The sequence below is a fragment of the Acinonyx jubatus genome, chromosome A1 (genome assembly GCF_027475565.1).
Source record: "Acinonyx jubatus isolate Ajub_Pintada_27869175 chromosome A1, VMU_Ajub_asm_v1.0, whole genome shotgun sequence".
Classification (NCBI taxonomy): Eukaryota; Metazoa; Chordata; class Mammalia; order Carnivora; family Felidae; genus Acinonyx; species Acinonyx jubatus.
This window is the reverse complement of record NC_069380.1, coordinates 165,571,091-165,594,095: the sequence shown is the minus strand read 5'-3', so window position 1 is coordinate 165,594,095 and position 23,005 is coordinate 165,571,091. Positions and strand designations below refer to the sequence as shown.

The 23,005-nt window shown below is 36.3% G+C and overlaps 1 pseudogene; it reads left to right on the top strand.

Annotated features, from left to right (window-relative positions):
* The first annotated feature begins 961 nt into the window (after positions 1-961).
* Positions 962-2,126, top strand: LOC113593153 (H/ACA ribonucleoprotein complex subunit 1-like; annotated as a pseudogene).
* The last annotated feature ends 20,879 nt before the right edge of the window (positions 2,127-23,005 follow it).

The following is a 23,005-nucleotide window of genomic DNA, read 5'->3' as shown; positions in this document are numbered from 1 at the left end:
TTTAAAATCTCCCTGGTTGGTGATAAACATGTTCTGTAATTAGATAGTGGTGATGGTTGTGCAACTTTGTGAATAAGAACTACTGACTCGTACACTTTAACAGGGTAATGTTTATGGTGTGTCAATTATACCTCAATTAAAAAAAATACTTTCCCAGTTTATTCTAAAGTATAGCCTGGGCTGAGAACCACCATGAGACTGGACAGTGTCTTCCAATCTGGGCTGTACATTGGAATTTACTGGGGAACTTTAAAAAACACTGAAGCCTAGGGGCACCTGTGGGGGGCTCAGTCAGTTAAGGGTCAGACTTTGGTTCAGGTCATGATCTTGCCAGTCATTTGTTTGAGCTCTGCATTGGGCTCTATGCTGACAGCTCAGAGCCTGGACCCTGCTTCAGATTCTGTGTCTCCCTCTCTCTCTGCCCCTCTCCCGCTCACACTCTCAAAAATAAAAACAAACAAACAAAATACTGGAGCCTAGTCATGACCACCGTAGGTTCTGATGTTATTAGTCTGGGTGATAATCTTGGCATCAGGAGTTTAAAAACTTCCTAAGGTGATAGCAATGTGCAACAGGTTGAGACACTGGTCTAGAATAGTGACCCTCCACCTGGGCTCCTCTGGGAACCTGGGAACTTGTTAGAAATGCAAATTCTTAGTCCCACCCTAGACCTACTGAATCAGAAACTCTAGCGTTGGGTCCAGCAGCCTATATTTTAACAAGCCCTTCAGGTGATTCTGATACTGGCTGCAGTTTGAGAACCACTGCTCTAGCCCTCAAGGAAATTGCATTCCAATCCAGTTATTATCCTTAAATTTCCCTAATCCCTAAATATTTCTGGAGGACCTATTCCAGATGTAGGAAACCTTTTCATACCTAGTACCATGCTACACAACTGCGACTGAAGGTCTAGCTGGAGAGTGACTCACTTGGAACTAATCAGGAAGAGGAAGCCATGTAAGACGCGGGGTTATAACTTTTCTCTTACACAAGAGTGTTAATTTCAGGCAGGTGAGCTGCGGTAGGGAGCAGGAGGATCTGGAAGGAAGGAGTTGTGGCGTCAAGAGTTCACTGCTTGCGGGGGGAGGAGGTTCTAACCCGGGGCGATGAGGCTGGTAGAGCAAACAGGTCTTTTCCAGGCGGAGGTTGTAGAAGCTTTAATGGAGGTGGCGGCTTCATTCATAGCAGCCGCTACAACCTTCCCGGATGGAGGCAGTAATTTCAAAAGCGATGGTGGCAGAGGAGGATTTGGACAAGGAAGTGGCCACGGACGGTTGAACAAAGGCCAAGACCAACGATCTCCAGAACATGTAGTTTTATTAGGAGCGTACCTGTATCCCTGTGGAGATGACATAGTTTTTAAATGTACTGCAGACAAAAATAAGGTGCTTTACTTCAGCGCTCCAGTTTATTTAGAGAGCAAAGAACAGATTAGTAAAGTGGATGACATATGTGGACAATTTAGAGATTTTTTTTTCCGTTAAATTTTCAGAAAATATGAAGGCACTTTCCTTTAAAAACCTGCAGAATTTCACATGGACCCATATAAACTGCTCCCACTGCAGAGGTTTTTACCTCGACCTCCAGGTGAGAAGGGACCTCCAAGAGGTGATGGCAGGAGGAAGAGGTGGAGGGGGCCCAGTGGGCGGAGGGGCGGTTTCAGACGCGCAAGAGGAGGTGGAGATGGAGGCTTCAGAGGAGGAAAGGGGGTCGTGGTTCTGACGGAAAGGACATTCAGCGTAACAGTTCAGGAGAAACTTCCTGCATGATCTGCTTCTATGGATCAGAAACTTGTTTCTTGAGCAAGTCTTGAAGAACTGGTCATTTTATGACAGTGGAACTAAAATGTCAATGCATGCAAAAGTGAGTGAAAAAAATAGGCAATTTTGCTCTAAAAGAGTGTGAACAAGTGTTCTGCATAATGCTTGGAACTCTGTGGATGCTTAATAAATGGACAATTTTCGTTTGGAATATTAAAAAAAAGGAGTTAATTTCAGTTCTCACACCAAATCCTTGAGATTAGAATTACAAAATACTACCTACGTGGCCTGTTATTCCTTTACTTCATTCATTTTGAAACTCAAAATACATTGTGTAACCTCAAATCCTTCCCTAGTCTTAGCCTTTTTAAGCCAGTGATTTTCTTTCTTCGTTTTGATCAATAAATGATTTCTGCAGCCATTTGAGAACGATGTTGCTTTGACATTTTAGAAAATGCATTGTTTAGAATGTTTTTTCTAAGTTTGTAATGAAAAATCTAGATTTAAATCTGTATTGAAAGTTTTGAGATAATTTTTTTCTATCTGCCAGCCCACAGTTGTGTTGTATGTTACTGCATCATTAATTATAGACTTTTAATGAAGCAGGTTTCCCTAGATTTTCATCATTTGTGGGAATATCTCTTAACAGTATTGATCTAAAATCAGTCTTTGAAGAAATGGCCTACGTTTTTTGTCCGATGTTAGGTCACTTTGATATAACGAGGTTGCTAATCATTTATCCCCCTGACACTAATTATTCCCAAATTACAAATAGAAGACTCCGAACCTGTTGTTAAGGCTAGTTTATTTGGGAGCATTACAGTACCACACACACATACACACCTCTCTCCAGGCTCATTAACACAGGGATGACACAGCAGTATTTCTGGGGCCTGAATTGTGACCACACTTTCATTTGAATAGAGAGATAAGCTGCAAAACCAAGACTTATGTCCTTGAAATTATAGTGCCTTAAAATTGGTTCTAAGGCCTGTCAACATCAGAATGTAGTTTTATGTAACTTTATCTACTTCTTATGCTCTCCCAAATAAGAGAATTTCAACTCATTCTGCCAGACATATGCCTCAGGCCTTGAGTACTATCTCATTCCCGTTGGGGCCTTGCACTGGTACCCCATCACCATGGTGACATTCAGACATCCCTCAAGAGGCCTGAGCAGGTGAGTCCGTGCATGGAGCTCATTATCCCACAGCGCCAGAAGAGAGAGTAATGCATAGAAGAGTCGTTGGAGATCATGGAAGATAAGTAAAAGATAGTTATTAGGACCATTTATGGTAATTTTTTAGAGGACAGACGATTAAGTAAAATCAGAAAAGCATGAGGTTGAAAATAATTGGAAGGTCAGTAAATTGGGTATAAAGGAAATACTCTCCAGTGAAGAATGAGTCTTGAAACATCATATAGTCATTTCTATAAATTTATTGGGAATTACTTTAAAAAAATCATGTGTGAAAAATTTCTCAGTGAACTAGTAGAATCTTTCTGCCTTGGAGACCCTGGGAAGTCCTTTTAAATGTGTCCTCACTAGTTCTCAGGATTCCCTCAGTCTTGAAAATCAATTTCTATTCATTCTCCATGGAGTTCATTGTCCAAATATTATTGGTAACATTTTTTGAAAATTATAATTACACACAGTGACTGATCCATTATCCTTCACTCATAACATATCAATAATCTCCCAAAGTAGATAATTATATCATTATATACAACAGGATCTCTGAATATAACAGGTATGGTTAGAAGGAGGCACAGACAAGATGACAGCAAAAGGTCTGCTCAGGGATGAACACTTTTTTTCATTTTTTTTTTTTTTTTAGTTTTATTTCTGAGAGAGAGAGACAGAGAGTGCATGAGTGGGGGAGGGGCAGAGAGAGAGGGAAACATAGAATGCAAAGCAGGGTCCAGGCTCTGAGCTGTCACCACAGTGCCTGACTTGGGACTCGAACTTACAGACCACTAGATCATGATCTGAGCCAATGTTGGACACTTAACCTACTGAGCCACCCAGGCGCCCCAGGGATGAATACCTTTAAAAAAATTGCCTAGTTCTTCATAAAGATTACCACCTGAAGATAATCGGAAAATATACCTGATAGCACATATTTTGCTTTGTTTTTCTTCTGGTACTTGAATTACTCCTTCTATAGTAATAAAAAAAAAGTCACATTGGAAAACAATTCAATATATAACCAATCTAAACACAATGTATTATGCATTAGCATTAAAGTGAAATTACATATAGTTTTATACTCATGATAGCCTAAATAAAAGAGATTAATAAAATAATTGTTAACATACATTCTTTTTAGAGTGTTAGTGGAAATATCAAGAAACTATTTTTAAGACAGTTAATAAAATATTTTTCTCTCTAAAAATCATGTGGATTATATGCAAATATGAAATGGAAATCTTTTATATTAATGGAAGAGGGTGTATACTAACCCTCAAGTAGCACAAGAAGAGAATTTCTCTGTATTTATACCATGAAAAGAACTTTTGACTCAAGGCTCAAAAAATAAGAGCCCTAGTGGTGTTAATGATTCCAAATGCAATTGAATAAAACCATCTGTCTCTAGTTTTCACAGATAATTCAGTGTGTGGGGAAGATCTAACTTTGGTGTAAAAATTGCTGTGTTTTCTGAAACCGCACTTTTTTAATTAATTAACTTTATTTTTTTAGAGCAGTTGTAGGTACATAGCAAAACTGAGCAGAAAGTAGAGAGTTCGAGTAAACATTCTGCAGCCTACCTCACACTGTACAACTTCTTCTGTTGACATCCTCCACCAGCATAGAACATTTATTACAACTGTTGGAATTACATTCACACATCATTATCACCTAAAGTCCATAGTCTAGGGTTCACTCTTGGTGATGTACATTCTATGGGTTTGGACAAGTGTACAACAACATGTGTCCATTGTAGTACCAGACAGAGTAGTTTCACTGCCCTAAAAATCCTCTGTTCGTGGCCTATTCATTCTTCTCCCTAACCCCTGGAACTATTAATCTTTTTACTGCCTCCATAGTTTTGTTGCCTCTTCCACAAGTCAGGCACACAGTTGGAATCGTATATAAGGCAGCCTTTTCAGACTAGTGTTTTTCATTTAGTAATAGACTTTAAAGTTTCACTCATGTCTTTTTGTAACTTGATGGCTTATTTCTTTTTAATTCTGAATAATTAATTTTCACTTGTCTGGATGTACCACAGTTTACTTATCCATTCACCTACTGACAGATATCATGAATGCTTCCAGGTTTTGATAATTCTAAAGAAAGCTGCTGTAAACATCCACATGCAAGTTTTTGTGTGAATGTAAGTTTTGAGTTCATTTGGGTAAATACCAAAAGGAGTAATTACTGGATCATATGGTAAAGTATGTTTAGTTTCTTAAGAAACTGCCAAATTGTCTTCCAAAGTGACTGTACCGTTTTATATTCCCACCAGCAATGAGTGAGATTTCCTGTTGCTTCACATCATTGTCAACATTTGGTGCTGTCAGTGTTCCAGATCTTGGCCAAGCCAGTAAGTATGTAGTGATATGTTATTATTTTATTTTGAATTGTTACTGATTTTAGTGGGAAAACTTTGAGTTTCTCATCATTAGGTATAATGTTAGCTGTAGATTTTTTTTTCTAAGATATTCTTTATCAAGTTGAGGAAGTTCCCCCTCTATTTTTAGTTTCCTGAGAATCTTTACCATGCATGAGTACTGGATTTTGTCAAATGCTTTTTTTGCAGCTATTACTATGACCATGTGATTTTTCTTCTTTAGCCTGTTGATATAATATATTACATCAATTAATTTTTGAATTGTTGAACCAACCCTGCATACCTGATATAAATCCCACTTGATCATGGTGTATAGTTCTTTTTATACACTGTTGATTTTGATTTGTTGATATTTTGTTGAAAACTTTTACATTTATGTTCAAGATATTGGTCTATAGTTTTCTTGCAATGGTTTGTCTGGTTTTGGTATTAGCGTAATGCTGGCCTCATAGAGTAAGTTAAGAAGTATTCTACCTGTTTTTATCTTTTGAAGAAATTGTAGAGAATTACTATAATTTATTCCTTAAATGTGTGGTATAATATACCAGCAAATCCATCTGGTCCTGGTGCTTTCTGTTTCGGAAGGTTAATTATGGATTCAATTTCTTTAATAAATATAGGTCCATTGAGATTGTCTATATCTGCTAAATTTTAGTAGATTGTGTCTTTCAAGGAATGGTGCTGCATTTCATCTAGGTTATTAAATTTGTGTTCATAGAGTTGTTCACAGTATTTCTTTATTATCCTTTTAATGTCCATGGGATCCATAGTGATGTACCCTCTTTCATTTCTGGTATTAGTTATTTGTGTCTCATCTCTTTTTTTCTTAGCATGGTTTAGAGGCTTATAAATTAATGATCTTTTCAAAGAAGCAGCTTTTGGTTTTGTTGATTTTCTGTATTTTCTGTTTTCAATTTCATTGATTTCTGCTCTATTTTTTTTTCTTTTGTTCACTTTGGATTTAATTTGCTCTGTTTTCTAGTTTCCTAAAATGGAAACTTAGATTATAAGTTCTAGGGGTGCCTGGGTGGCTCAGCTGGTTAAGCCTCCAACTCTTGATCTCAGCTCAGGTCATGATCTCGTGGTTTGTGAGTTCAAACCCCACGTCAGGTTTTGCGCTGACAGCACAGAGCCTGCTTGGGATTCTGTCTTTCCCTCTCCCTTCTCCTCCCCAGCTTGCTCTCTCTCTGTCTCTGTCTCTCTCTCAAAATAAATAAACTTAAAAAAATTTTTTTTTAATTATAGTTCCAAATCTTTCTTCTTTTCTAATACATGCATTCAATGAATGCTAAATTTCCCCCTTAGCCCTGCTTTCACTGTATCCCATGAATTTTGATAGCCTGTATTTAATTTATATTTAGTTAAAAATATTTTTAAATTAGGGCACCTGGGTGGCTCAGGCAGTTAAGCATCTGACTTCAACTCAGGTCATATTCTGGTGGTTCATGGTTTCGAGGCTTGCATCAGGCTGTGGGCTGACAGTGTGGAGCCTGCTTGGGATTCTCTCCCTTTCCCACTGTCTCTGCCCCTCCTCTGCTGTCTCTTTCAAAATAAGTAAATAAACTTAAAAAAATATTTTTAAATTTATCTTGATATTTCTTCTTTGAAGTATGTTTTATTTAGATGTATGTTGTTTAACCTCCAAATACTTTGGAATTTTCCAGTTATCTTTCTGTTGTTGATTTCTAGTTTAATTTCATTGTGGTCTGAGAGCAGACATTATATAATTTCTCTTCTTTTAAATTGGTTAAGGTATAGTTTATGGCCCAGAATATGGTTTATCTACATGAATATTCCATGCAAACTTGCCAAAAAATGTGTAAATATCTGTTGTTGGATGAAGTAGTCTATAGATGTCAATCATATTGAGTTGATTCATGGCTCTGTTGATTTTGACCATATCCTTACTGATTTTCTGCCTGATAGATCTGTCCATTTCTATCAGAGTGGTGTTAAAGTCGCCAGCTACAATAGGGATTCATCTATTTCTCCTTACAGTTCTTTCACTTTTTATCTCATGTATTTTGATGCTCTGTTGTTAGGTATATTCACATTATGAATTACTATGTCCTCTTGGAGGTATTAATGCCAGTGTCATTCTAGTGTCCCTCTTTATCCCTAATAATTTCCCTTGCTTGGAATCTGTCCTGTCTGACATTAACATAACTACTCCTCCTTCCTTCTGACTAGTGTATATTTTTCTTCATTCCTTTATATGTGTCTTTATATTTAAAGTGGGTTTTCTATAAACAATATATAGCTGGGTGGTGTTTTATATTCATTCTGGCAATCTTTGTCTTTTATTAGTTAGTGGATTTAAACCACTAACGTTCAAAGTGATTATTGATATGACTGGATTACTATCTACCATGTTTGCTACTGTTTTCTATGTGTTGCCTTTGTTCTTTGTTCCAATTTTTTTTTCCCATACCTTTTCTGCCTTCTATGGTTTTAACTGAGCATTTGATGTGATTCTATTTTCTTTCCTTTCTTATCATATGAATTATATTTAAAAAAAATTTTAGTGATTACTCTGGAATTCACAATATATATTTGCAACTAAGGCGAATGTACCTTTAAACAAAACTATACTGCTTCATGAGTAGTGTGAATACCCTATAATAACAAAATATTCCTAATATCTCCCTCCTCTCTCTTGTTTTACTTCTGTCACTCATTTCACTTATACATAAGCATACACAATCACATGATATATATATATATATATATATATATATATATATATATATACACATACATATATATATATATATATATCCCAGAATGAACTGTTATTAGATCAATTAAGAATGAGAAAAATTAAACTTTTTATTTTACTTTCACTTATTCTTCCCCAGAGCTCTTCCTTTCTTAAGTCGATCCAAGTTTCCAACCTTTATCATTTTTCTTCTCTATGAAAAACTTCTTTTAACCTTTCTTGCAAGGTAGATCGACTGGAAAAAAAAAGTCTTTAATTTTTGTTTACTTAAGAAAGTCTTATTTTTCCTTCAGCTTTGAAAGATACTTACACAGGATACAGAATTCTAGGTTGTTGGGTTATTTTTTTCTCTCAGTAGTTAATATTTAACTCCATTCTCTTCTTGCTTGCATAGTTTTTTGAGAAGTTGGATGTAATTCTTATCTTTACTCTTCTGTAGGTAAAGTGTTTTTCTTCCTCTTGTTCCTTTCAAGATTTTTTCTTTACCTTTGACTTTCTGGAGTTTGAAAAATATATCCCTAGGTGTAGGGTTTTTTTGTAATTATTCTTCTTGATATCTCTGAGTTTCCTGGATCTGTGGTTTGGTGTCTGACATTAACTTGGGGAAATTTTTAGTCATTATTGCATCTTTTCCTTTTTCTCTTTCTTCTTGCTTTGATAGTCCCATTATGCATAGCTTATAACTTTTTTAGTTGTCCTGCAGTCCTTGGATATTCTGCTTTATTTCAGTCTTGTTTGTCTTTGCTTCTCAGTTATAAAAGTTTCTACTGTCATGTCCTCAAGCTCAGAGATTCTTTCCTCAGCCATGTCCAGTCTACTAATGAGCCTATTAAAGGTGTTCTTCCATTTCTGATACACTTTTTGATCTCTAGCATTTTAAAAATTCTGTCTTAGAATTTCCATCTCTTTGCTTATATTATCTTTTTTTGCATATTGTCTATTTTTTCATTAAAGCCTTTAACATATTATTCATGGTTTTAAAAAAACTCCTTTCCAGTAATTTCAGCATTCTTGACATGTCTTACTCTGGTTCTGATGCTAGTTCAGTCTCATCAGGCTTGCTTTTTGATCTTTTAGAATGACTCGTATTTTTTTTGTTGTTGTTGAATGGTGAACATGATGTGCTGGAAAAAAGGAGTTGCAGTAAATAGGCTTAAATAATATAATGTAAGGCATGGGGAGGGGGAAGCATTTTATAGTCCTTAAGACCTATTAGATCTTAACCTTTGGTGAGTCTCTTTCTTGGACTCTGTACTTCACAAGTGTTTCAGTCTTTCTCCTTCTCTCTCTCTCTCTCTCTCTCTCTCTCTCTCTCTCTTTCTTTCTCTCTCCCCTCCTATTGTGGAACAGGATAGCTAGATGGGGCTGGAGTTAGATATTTCCCTTCTCCCAGATAGGTTAGGCTCTGATAATACCCTAGCAGGTTAGGGTCTGATAAAATAGTTTCTCCAGAGGACAGGTTACATTAAGAATAACAGAATGTTTTGTTGTGTTTCAAAATGGTTACCTTTCCCCTTTCCCTACCAGAAGCACAAGGGGATTTTTCTCTGATATTCATTATAAGGACCTGATAAAACTCCTACAGATACAAAACCAAATTGTTGTACCACCTATGACTGGGTTCCCTGGAGTTTTTAACTCAATGACTTGCCCCCACTGAGCCTCTATGAGGCCTCCATGTAATTCATGAATTACAGTTTAGGTTTTACTACCCTGGCATTGGTTTTGCTGAGGTTTCTGTTAATGAGTTTCTGCTCCAATAAGTTGAGATTCTCTGACCTTCCTGTCTGTCTCTCCAATTTGGGGGTCAGTAGTTTGCCTTATAATCTTACTTCTGTCACAGATAGGAAATAGGAAAGAAGAAAGAGGTGATGGGTCCCAAGCAAATCTCAAACCTAGCAAGGCAAATTCCATTTGTTAGATGTTCTGGGTCAAGACTAATCCCCTTTGGCTACATGTCCCCCCTTCTAGGTCCACTGGGAGCCCTGCCTTCTGAAACCAACAGGGAAGCAGCCCTGGCCATGGGCCTATGGTGGGAATGGAAGCTCTGTGACCTCTGAATTGCCTTAGGGTCATTCTTCCCTTATTTGAAGAATAGTGCCCATTCAGAGCCCAAAAGCTCTATGGTCACATCATGTAGAATCCACAAAATCTGACAGCCTGCCTTCATTCTGTCTCACTTTATCTGTCCCCTTTGTTCAAACTGGCAATGACTCTGCTGGTATATTCCCATGTCTCTCCCTGGCTTCTACTGAAATGTCCAATTAAGTCCACGAGTTGCATTCATAATCTCTTTTATCAAATTGTTGTTCAGCCACACCTTCAGTGTTCTCTTTGAGCAACGTTTCTCATTTTTTGCCATATGGATAGAGTGAGAATTTTCCAAATCATCAAATTCTGGGTTGTCTTTTGCTTAATAATTCTCTCTTCAATTCACTTCTTTTTCTCTCATCTTATTATAAGCACTCAGGAAAAACCAAGTTATTACTTCAAAACTTTGCTTAGAAATCTCCAAAGCTAAATATTCAGTTCCTGTACTCACAATTTCTACCTTCCACAAAACACTAGAACACAATTCAGGTAAGTTATCTGCCACTCTATACAAAATTCACCTTTCTTCCAGTTTCCAATAACCTGGTCCTCATTCCTGTCTGAGATTTCACCAGAATGAACGGCCTTTAATATCTCTCTTCCTACCAACATTCTGTTTCTAGAAATCTAGGCTTTTATTAGCATACGTTCCCAAACTCCTCCAGCCTCTTATCTATTACCCAATTCCAAAGCCATATTCACATTTTTAGGTATTTCTTGTAGCAACACCTCTTTTCTCAGTACCACAGTATGTCTTAATAAGCTCAGGCTGCCATAACAAAACAGCATACACTGAGTGATTTAAAGAATAGAAATTTAGGGGTGCCTGGCTGGCTTGGTTGGTAGAGTTTACAACTCTTGATATCAGGATTGTGAGTTTAAGCCCCGTGTTGGGTGTAGAGCTTACTTAAAAATAATAATAATAAAGAACAGATATTTAATTTTTCACAATTCTAGAGGCTGGGAAGTCCAAGATCAAGGCATTGGCCAGTTTGCTTTGTGGTGAGCCTCTCTTCCTGGCTTTTAGACAGCTGCCTTCTCATTGTGCTCTCACCTGGCTGGGAGAGACAAAAGGGAGGAAGGGAGTGGAAAGGAGGAGGAAAGAGAGGGAAGAGGGAGGGAGAGGGGAAGGAGGAAAGGATAGGGGGAGGGAGGGAGGGAGAGAGAGAGAGAAAGAGAGAGAGAGAGAGAGAGACAGCCTGCTCAAGTGCTCGAGGCCATCCAAGGAGCATTTGCCCAAGCACAGTGTTATTTCCAGTGAGTCATTTTAGGACACTGATCCTATTGGATCAGTGCCCCACCCCTTTGACCTCATTTAACATTAATTCCTTCTTATAGGTCTTGTCTTTAAATGCAGTCACACTGGAGGTTAGGGCTTCAACATATGAATGGCTTAGGGAGGGCACAGGATTCAGTCCACAGCAGTGGGGTTTTGACCTTGGCTCTTTTCTTTTCTATGTGTATATTAGCAGCTGACAACCTTCATTATTATTATAATCACTAGTGAAAGTTTGTTTTTACAAATCCTGATTCCCAGGCTATAGGCAAACCAATTAAATCAGATTCTCTAGGGAGGAAAATTAGACAGTAATAATTTTTAGAGCTTTTCAGGTGATTCCATTATGTAGCCAAGGTTGAGAGGCTATAGTGTCTTTGGGTGATCTCATTCATCTAGTAGGTTTAATTACCATCCATAGCAGTGGCTGTAAATTACAATTACCTGGGACTCTTGCACATTCTTTTTAAGTCAGTGCTTGTGCCCCCCACTGTCAAGGCTTCACTAAGCCTGAGGTGGAGGACCTGCATGGGTCTTTTTCAAAGCTCCTCATGTGATTCTAACTGACCCATTGACTGTTAACTCTGCAGTGATATATCTCTAGCCCAGATCTTTCCCCTGAAAGATCTTTTATGTCCAATTTCCCCTAAACTGTACCATTAAATGTAATATGTGTATGCCAATCATTTAGTAAATCCCCTTTGCTCCAAGCTCCTCATGAAGACACTCACCTTTGGGTCATCTTTGGCTACCCCCATTTCTGTGGATACGAGGAATAATTGCTCACCAAGTCCTGTGAATTCATCCTCCTAATGAATTCAAAATTTGTCCACTTGTCTTTATCCCAATACCGTTATTCAATTATCTCAAAATTATTGCAACAGTTTCCTTTTATATATATATGTGTATATATATATATATATATATATACACATATATATATATATTCTTTTAAAAACTTTTTTCTTAATGTTTTATTTATTTTTATTTTTTTATGTTTATTTATTTTTGAGAGTGAGAGAGACAAACCATGAGTGGGAGATGGGCTGAGAGAGAGGGAGACACAGAATCCAAAGCAGGTTCCAGGCTCTGAGCTGTCAGCACAGAACCCGATGCAGGGCTCAAACTCACAGACCATGAGATCATGACCTGAGCCAAAGTTGGCCGCTTAACCGACTGAGCCATCCAGGTGTCCCTATGTTTTATTTATTTTTGAGAGAAAGAGACAGAGCATAACTGGAGGAGAAGAGAGAGAGAGAGAGAGAGAGAGAGAGAGAGAGAGAGAGAGATGCAGAATCTGAAGCTGGCTCCAGGCTCTGAGCTGTCAGCACAGAGCCTGACATGGGGCTTGAACTCAGAGACCCCAAGATGATGACCTGAGCCAAAGTCGGATACTTAACTGACTGAGCCACTCAGGTGCCCCTGCAACAGTTTCTTAACTAGTCATCCATCCTCTAGACTTTCACAGTCTTAGAAAAAAACTAAATTTGATTACTCACCCCCAACCCATTCCCTAAAACCCTTTAATAACACTTCCTTGTCTTAAAGGTAAAGTCCAAAGCTCCAACCTATAAGATTGTTGCTGATCTTGTCCTATCTATCTTCACCCCTCCCCTCTTCCTGTTTATCGTCTTTCCTGTGTTCTAGGAAGTAGGATGTTATCTTTCTAAGGGATACATAAGAATTTGGAGGATAGAATAGTGTATATTTTGAAAAGCCTGTAACTTTTTGATATATATTCCCTCATCCTTCTCCATATCTTTTTGTGGAAATCACTGCTCTAAGCCATAACTCCTTGGGAACAGAAATCATATAACTCATCAGAACATCTTGCTTATCACATTACTTGGCACAATCAGCAAGATATTGTGAATGTTTAAACATAAATACATGAATAAATGAATGGCTGATTGAATGAATGTATCTGCTGTAGTTGTGGAAAGCAGTTACCAAATATATTAGAAATGTGTTTGAAATAAGAACAAGTAGGCACTGAATGAGAACCTGAGGAACTCTCTAATAAGTAAAATGAGTTACTTTTAATGCATGAATTTTCTGACATAATTTGGCTGCTAAGAGTTCTGATTTGCTTCATTTCTGACAATTGCCTATATAACGTTAAAATGTGGGTGAGTAGAAGTCATGTTTTAAGAAAAACCTTTTTATTTTTAAATAATTAGACTCACGGGAAATGGCAGAATTAATATACAGGGTCCAATGAACCCTTCACCCAGTTTCTCACAATAGTGACATCTTATATAGCTGTAGTACAATATCAAAACCAGAAAACTGACCTGATTACAATACTAGTCAAGACTGTAGACTTTGTTCCATTGTCGCCGGTTTTTATATGTACTTATTTGTGTGTGTGTGTGTGTGTGTGTGTGTGTGTGTGTGTGCGTGTGTGTGTGTGTATTGTTCCATGCAGCTTTATCCCATGTAAAGATTTCTGTAACTGGTACCACATCAAAATACAAAACTGTTTCAGCAACACAAAGGAACTCCCTTATGCTATCCCTTTATTAGTCACACCCACCTCCAACCCATCCCCTGACAACCATTAATCTCCATAGTTTGTCATGGTAAGGATGTTCTATTAATAGAATCATAAAGTATATAACCTTTTGAGATTGGCTTTTTTCTCCCCTTAGCATAATACCCTTGAGATAAATCCAAATAGTTGCATGTAATACTTTTTTAAATCAGAAAATGCGAAAAAGATACAAATTGAGTTCTGAAATTTGGATAAAACTTCTTTTATCTGAAATACATTGAGATGAATCTTTTAAAAGGCATCTGGGTTTACTCATCTTAGTTAATGATTAAAAGTACATTTTAAAATTCAGGTGAGCTTATTTTTACATTTTTGGAGAAATATTAATGACTGTTTCAGATATCATTTAGAAAGCTATATAAACTCAGATTGTGCAGTTTTGAAATTATGCTCTGCAACTTGATGCATAGATTTAATATAAAAATTCACAAGGTAAACTCAATTTGCCATTGTTACCAACTACGAAAAGCCAGTAAGTATTTTACTGACTATTAAATTTGGTGAAATACCATTCTGGCGAGACTGATTTAGGAACTTATTTAATCTGAAGAAACTTTTCTTGATTTCCCGATTCCTGAAAATTTTTCTTGTCTAACATAACCTCTTATTATTGTCACCTCTCTACAAAATGCTATCATGGTTTTCATATTCAAATGCATTTTCGATGTTATTCATATTTTTCAGCTACTGACAGCTATCAGTCTTGTGACAGGTAGCATTTATGATAATATACTCACAAATTTTTTGAAAGAAAAGAAAAGTGAGTGATTTATGTCTTGGGTTTAAGAGGTTAAATTTTATTTTATTGTAATAAGACACTTCAAGACAGACTTAGCTTTGCTGCTGTGAGCCTACTAGAGTTATTATGCCACATTGAGCAAAAGCTTTTATCCATGTTTAGCCAAAAGACTTATTCATTCTGCAAAAGAAAGATTTCCATCATGGTTTGAAGAATTAACTTCTGAGTAGATTTTCGAGAGAACCTTTATCTTGTTAATGCTCTGCTTACATAATACAAATATATGGGAAACTCCCCAAAATACATCTCATCCACAAGAACCATTTTATTCCAGTCTTCTTCCCCTTCTAGATTTGCCAATGCCATTGTCAGCTATGCTTTTCAAATGTAGCCATGCTTACGGTAGTACAGGTTGTCAATTCCTTTGACCCTGTTCTTCCACTTACCTTTCCATTCATAAATGTTACTTCATGCAAACGTGCATAATTTGTCAAACAAAGAAAAGCAACACCAAAAGAGAAAAAGCATTTAGACATTATTTGTCTTAATAGCTTTAACTTATTAAAGCGCTTACATATTAAGAAGAAAAAGAAGAAGGTACCTGGGTGGTTGAGTCATTAAGCATCTGACTTGGGTTCAGGTCATGATCTCACAGTTGGTGAGTCAAGTCCCACATCAGGTGAGCATAAGCCCGACTTTGGGTAAAAACACAAGCCCTGGGTGAGCCCCACTTCTCTCTCTCTCTCTGTCTCTCTCTCTCTCTAACTCTCTCTCTCTCCCCCTCTCTCTCTCTCCCTCTCTCTCTCTGCCCCTCGGTCACTTGCACACACACACTCTCTGTCTAAAAAAAAACGAAGAGAGAGAGAGAGAAAGAAAAAGAAGAAAAAATCCTAACATGAGGAAACTTGGGGAAAATATCATGAATGGGCAACTCAGAAAAGAGGAAAACAAAAATGCTGATAATCACTTGAAGAGATGTTCAACGATGTTATAAGCAGAAATTCAAACTTAAAAAGTAGTGTTAACTTTTTTCCCTTTTGATTGTTGAAGGTTTTATAAAAATGGGCATTTCCAGATTTGGCTAGGACTCAATGAAAAAGACACTTCACTCAGTGTTATCTAAATGTAAATTTAGATAACATTTCTAAAAGGCAATTTGGCAATAAGAATCAGATGCCTTAAAAATGTACAAATGTTTTATGTTATTATCATAATTTGTAGCACTGATAATCTTTTTAAATTCAAACTAAATGTCCAACAAAAAGATAATGATAAATAAATCATGGGCCATCTATATGATGACATATTATGAATTAAAAAAAAATATATAGGAAGATGACCACAATATGTTATTACATGAAAAAAAGGCTCAAGCTTATATGTATAATATGATCTCAGTCTTGTCCCCCAAAATGTATTTATGGTGAAAGAGAAAGATAAAAGACTTTAAGAATTTTAACTGAGTATCAATAGTGCTTATCTCTGTGCAGAATAGTCACGGTTGATTTTTCTATTTGTGTCTTACAGTATTATCCAAATTTTCTACAATGTACGTGATTTAACTAAGGAAATGGGAAAGCAGAAATTACTTTGCAGTGATCACATACAATATTCTAAAATGGATAAAACAGAGGCTTACATGATAAAAAAGTACTGTGATATATCAAAAGAACTGTGTGGAACTATTCCTACCTGTCTCTAACTGTTTTGTTGTGTTTTAACCACTATGGACCATATTTATTATTCTCTTTCTCTCAGATAGATCTCACGTTTTGGAATGTTTCATCTACCAAATAAAATTAAGTAAAGGTTAATTCATGTGTCTTCTCAATTTTCTTCAAAAAATTATCGTTGCCGATCATATTTCATGAGGAAATAGTTGTTACCAAGATGAGTTGACATAAATAAATAATCTCATACACACACACACACAAAAGTGTTGCAGTCACTGAACAGCCTTGTTACAGAATATGCCCAGGTTCTTCCCAGGATTAGACCGAAATTATGGAAGGCAAGGACCATTGTGGCCTCAATGAGCACATTTGCCTAGAATGACTAAGTTGTTTAAACATCTTTTAACTTTTATTGACTATCTCCCAATTGTTTGTTGTTTTCTAGATAATTTCCTTAACTTTATTTTCTATGGAATTTTTACCTTTTACTTATTTTTTTTCTCAAAGACTATTTCTTGTTCTCTGTTTTTTTTTTCTTAAGTTTTTTGTTTGTGTTTAATTCCTGCTTTCTATTTCATATATGAATATATCCTCCTAACTCTCCGGAAAAAATGTAGTCTGTTTTGTTTCATTTTGTTCTGTTTTAGAGATTTTCTTCAAATGTGTCATGATCTTAGATGACACTTTTTTTTTAAAAAAAACTTTCACATTTTTGTCATTGAGAATAATGTGTATTCAGTAATGTGCACTGATATTAAATGTACAACTTGATGAATTTTTACAAGTATGAATTCATGTAACTAACACATGGTCATGGTATAGAGCATTTTCAGTACCACAGATAAGACTCCCCTGACTGCTAATTCTAACTACTAATACCATAGGTACTTTGTACTGTATTTGAACTTCATATAAATTGAATCATGCAGTATATATGTTTTTATATCTGCATTTTACCAAAAATATTACCTGTGAGGTTTATTGATTTTGTTCCATATAGTAGTAATTTATTCTTCTTTTAAAACTTTTTAAATAACTGTTTACTATTCTACCATATAAATTTACTACAGTTTTTAAATGCATTTTCTCACAAATATGTATTTTGATTATTTCCAATTTGAGGCTACTGTGAATAAAGCTTCTATGAATATTCTTTTACATGTATTTTGGTAGACATATAAACCCACTGCTTTGGGATATATGCCTAGGAGTAAAATTGCTGACTTGTAGAATAGGTATGTATTTAGCTTTAGTAGGTACTACAAAACAGTTTTCCCAACTGGTTGCATCAATTTATACTTGTGTCAACAAGTTCAACAAATTCAAATTGCTCATAATCCTTACCAAAATTTGATACAGTTAGTCTTTTTGTTTTTTAATGTGTATTTATTTGTTTTTGAGAGAGAGAGAGAGAGATAGTGGGGGTGGGGGGCAGAGAGCAAGGAGACAGAGAATCCCAAGCAGGGTCCATGCTGTTAGCACAGAGCCCCATGCAGGGCTTGAGCTCACAAACCCTGAGATCGTGACCTGAGCCAAAATCAAGAGTCAGATGCTTAAGCGACTAAGCCACCCGGACACCACTTATATAGTCAGTCTTTTTAATGTAAGCCATTTTGGTGGTTTTACAGTGATTCCCCATTGTCATTTTAAGTTACATATCCCTGGTGACTGGTGATACTGAATGTTTTTTCCTATGTTTATTGGATATTTGGATATGTGCTTTTGTGATGTTTGTTTCTAAGTTTTCACTTAATTTTTACATTAGGTTGTCTTTTATTTGTTTGAAGGTTTTTTACATGCTCTTGTAAGTATTTTGTCAGATATCCATATACAGATATATTCTTCCTGTTTGTGTCTTTATCTTTCACTCTCTTAATGGTGTTTCTTGATGAACCAAGTTCCTTAATTTTGATGAATTCTAATAGATCAATCTGGTTTTTTTTTTTTTTTTTGGATTAGGACCTTTTGTGCCTTTTAAGATATCTTTGCTACTATAAGTTCATGAATATATTTTTGTTTCACTTTTAAAAGCTTAATTGTGGGGCGCCTGGGTGGCTCAGTCGGTTAGGCGACCGACTTCGGCTCAGGTCATGATCTCGCGGTCTGGGTTCGAGCCCCGCATCAGGCTCTGTGCTGACAGCTCAGAGCCTGGAACCTGTTTCAGATTCTGTGTCTCCCTCTTTCTCTCACCCTCCCCTGTTCATGCTCTCTCTCTGTCTCAAAAATAAATAAATGTTAAAAAAAATTTTTTTTAAATAAAAATAAAAAAAAATTTTTTTAAAAGCTTAATTATTTTAAATTTAGGTCTGTAATCCACTTTTAATTAATTTTGTGTGTGGTATTAGGTAGGAGTCAATGTTCAGTTTTTTTTCCCATGTGGGTATTCAAACAAAATTGTTTTCAGTGTCCATTGGTCTTCTGCACATACTGTGCTGCACTCAGTCAAAAATGAGACACTGAGGTGCCTGGGTGGCTCAGTTGGTTAAGTATACGACTCTTGAGTTCTGGCCAGGTCATGATCTCATGGTTCATGAGCTTGAGCTCTGCATTGGTCTCTGACAGCATGGAGCCTGCTTGGGATTCTCTCTCTCCCTTTCTCTCTCTGCCCCTCCCCCACACATGCATTCTTTCTCTCTCAAAATAAATAAGCTTTTATTTATTTTATTGTTTTATTTTATTTTTTTTTTTTGAGAGAGAAAGTGCATGGGGGAGTGGCAGAGGGAAAGAAAAAGAGGATCTTAAGCAGGCTCCACTTGGGGCTGTATGCCATGATCATGAGATCATGACGTGTGCCGAAATCAAGAGTTGGACGCTTAACCAACTGAGCCACCCAGGCACCCCTCAAAATAAATAAAATTTTTTAAAAATGAGAACACTAAAAAGCAAGGGAAAAGCGACCTATTAGCAAGAGATAAGACAGTCAACAGAAACAAACATCAACAGTGATGCAGTAAAATCTGACTGTAAGCTCTCCGTACATGGGTGGGATTGTAGACAGGCACCACTGTGTGATATTGGGTGACTATCTGGCTTTTTCATGGGAACCTACAATGTTAGTTATTGTATTTTTTCAAGGACATTCAGTTTCTGCCATTAAGAATCCTCCAATCTTCTGACCTAGTTGGATGTTTAAAATCTCCTTTTACTTGGAAAAGTAAAGAGGAGCCAGTGTTCTAAGTGTTTTCTCTCTAGTCTTTCAACCAGTCAATAGGCTTTGGTGGGTCAGTTTGTCTTGCTTGTCATTGATCTTCCCCTGTGCACAGTTGTGGAAGTTAGATCCTCTGGCTTTATCTGCTAGTTTCTACCACTTAACAGCTTTCTTATGAGCCCACTCTGCCTCAGAGTCATCACCTGTTAAGTGGAGAGAATAATGCTACTTACCTCACAGTGTTGTTGTGAGAGTTAACTGAATTAAATTATGTGAAGCTTTTACAATAATGCTTAGCACATGATAAGTGCTTGAAAATCGTTGCTATTATTAGCTTTCACTGTTCAACTCATTCAGTTACCATACATTTACTTTCATCTTCCAAAAAATGTGTAGACATGTCTCTATAGCTACTATCTTCTCTCACATTCTCTTGTTCTTTTAAATATCTTTGTTGTAATCTTTACAAGATTTATGGAGGAATTTGATGTAAAAACATGTTCAATCCACATATTTAACTGAAATTCACCCAACTACAAATTTAAAATTTTAAATTGCTGCACAGACTCCCTTTATAATTTTTTAGACCACAACTGTGTAATCACTGAGCTAGATGAGTCTAGCTCAAAGATTTCCAGCTCTAAGATTCTTTCCAGCTCAAAAATTTTTATGAATTGATGAGATTAAAAAAAAAAACCCATGCCCATGAAAATACTGAATTCTGTCTTTCTAAAGAAACCTCAAATCAGTTTTGTTTACATGTTTTTGTTTACATTTTGTTTACATTTTTTACATTTATGTTTACATTTTTTTTCTCCTTTTCTGGGATACCTATCTTCCTACCTGATTGGACATTGGTTGGTTGATTGACAGGTGTGAAAAACACTTCAGGGAAGCTCTTTCGAAAGGACATGGAAAGCTATATACATTCCTTGATCAAATTTAAATACCCTTAAGCAACCTCCATTAACCTTGAACACCCCAAGCTGTTCCCTCAGGCTCTACAACTTAACGCTCAAACCAAATATGGTCTAAGAATGAGCCCATCCACAAAAAAATATGAGTCACTATTGTTTCAATGAGTGCAAAAAAATGTGGACAAAATAATTTCTATAAATATATTTATGGCATCAGTACCAAACTGTTTATCTCTGTGATATACACTGAATAAGCTATAGTAAACACTATAAGATCATATGATTTTACCTATGCACAATAAATATAATATTCGGAAAGTGACATAACATTTAGATTTATTGTTTGTTGCTCCTGTATCAGTTAAAAGCAATTGATAATTGTTTTTATCAATTAGTGACCTAAAACTTAGGGGTCTTTTCATTAATTTTTCTCATAAACATATTGCAGCTTTGTAATATTTTCTACTTGTGTATATGTGAGCACATGTATGATGCGTATATGTTTGTGTGTATATATACACATATTTAAGGGGGGGTAGGGAGGAAGAGGGAGAGATTAGTCTATCCCAAAAGATCCAGACTCAGCTGGGTTTGATTATTTAAATGTAGATTGTACCCATTTAAAATTAAATTCAAGTAATTTTAAGGTGGACTGGGGAAATACAAAGCAGAATAATGGAAATAAGGCAAAAAATATATATAGGGGGACTCCCCTAGTAGTTAGCTATTTTAGACTGTGAAATGATATCCCAGGAGAAGCCGAGAAGCCTCCATCACTTGAATCATTTAAAATTGGACTAGACTAAGCTCGGGAGAATATACCATTGGGAGTAATCATGCTTTGACAGAGAAAGACTGAGAGATCTTTTTCAATTCTAATTGCCATGATCCTGTGTAATTCAATTTGAAATGGCCTTGCTATTCTAATTCACAAAGATCCTATTTTTACTCTTTTTCATAATCCTGGTTCTGATATCACTACTCCCTTAAAAGGAAAAAGAGACCCTCAAACTTGATTCCCAAGTATTCATTGAATTACACTCTTTATTTCCTTTTTTTTTTTCCCCCTCCAGACAGGCTGTTTTGCAGACTCAGGCACTGCACTCAGGGCTGGGCAGACAGTGATTATCATCACCCCCTGCTTTCATCCATTAGAGCTGGGCGTTAGCAGGTAAGGGTAAGGGCTGACAGAGAGGTTTTCAAAACTGGTCAGCATAAATGCTTCCAGGAGGCCAATTCAGGTAATCTATTGAAATATGGATCAGAAATATTGCCAGCCAAGGCTGAATATCTCTATCTGTGGCATTTAAGCCAAAGCAATAGAATGCTTTCATGGGGGAAAAATAACAAAAGCCATAATTACATGTGGAGAATTATCTGTTCACATCGTTTGGGGGTTAATTTTGTCAAATGGTTGCCATTCTGTCTGGGTCCAGCATCTGTCTCAGCCACTTTATTTGTTTTGAGATGCTTCAGGGGTAAGGTCCCTGGAGACTTGAGTCCAGGAGGCCTCTGGTTTCCAGGAGCCAATTTGTGACAAGATCAAAGGGGTCTATAGTCCCAGGAGCCTGAGTTACACTTTGGAATTTACAGGTATACCTCGTTTTATACACACTTCCATGTTTGAAATGTATTAGAAAGTAAATTTTAGTGAATTGAATATTTTATTAACTCACTCATACTTTCAATCGTTAGTGGCCTCTGATTATTTAATTAATGGCCAAAATTAAAGTGGAGCCATGCAATGAATCTTTATAAGCCAAGAATGCTTTTGGGATAGAGCTATCAGTGTTTTATGGCATTTCATTCCCATGTAAGTTTTATTCAACAATTTAAGAAATAGAGACCTAAAACCAAAATCAAAAAACCAAAACCAAAACAAACCCAAAGCTCTGAAAATTTGAAGTAAAAATTCCAAACATTCCCAAGACAGTAATTATAATTTCTTAAAATTCAAACACTTATACATAGGGAATATTTGAATTATAGAGTGATAAAAATTTCCCACTGTACCTTACTAACACCAATTCTTTATTTTGAAATATTTCAAACATACAGAAAGATATAAGTAGTAATATAATAAATATTCATTACGCATCACTCAGATTTTCTTTATTGTTAAAAAAATACACAGATACATACAGTTGAAGAATGTTGAACTCCCCTTCCTGTTGTTATTTCCCTTCTCCTCTCTCCAAAATAACTCCTATCCTGAAGTAGGAATATACCCTGCCCATCTATTATCTATAATTTTACTACATGTATATGAATCCATAATTGATATGTAGTATTTTAAGTTCTATCCATATTGATGCATGTAGATCTAGGTTTAGATAAATTTAACAGGTATGGGAGTTCCATCATTATTTACTTATCCATCCCTCTAATATGTATGTATGTGGCTTCCAATCTTCCACTACTATAGACTCCACAGCACACCTTCTTATGTACAACTCTTCAAGTTTCTTTGAAGTTTATAAGAAAATTGGAGTTTCTGGGTCTAAAACACATGCATCTTCAGCTTTTCTAGATGCTACCAGATTGCTCTCCAAATTG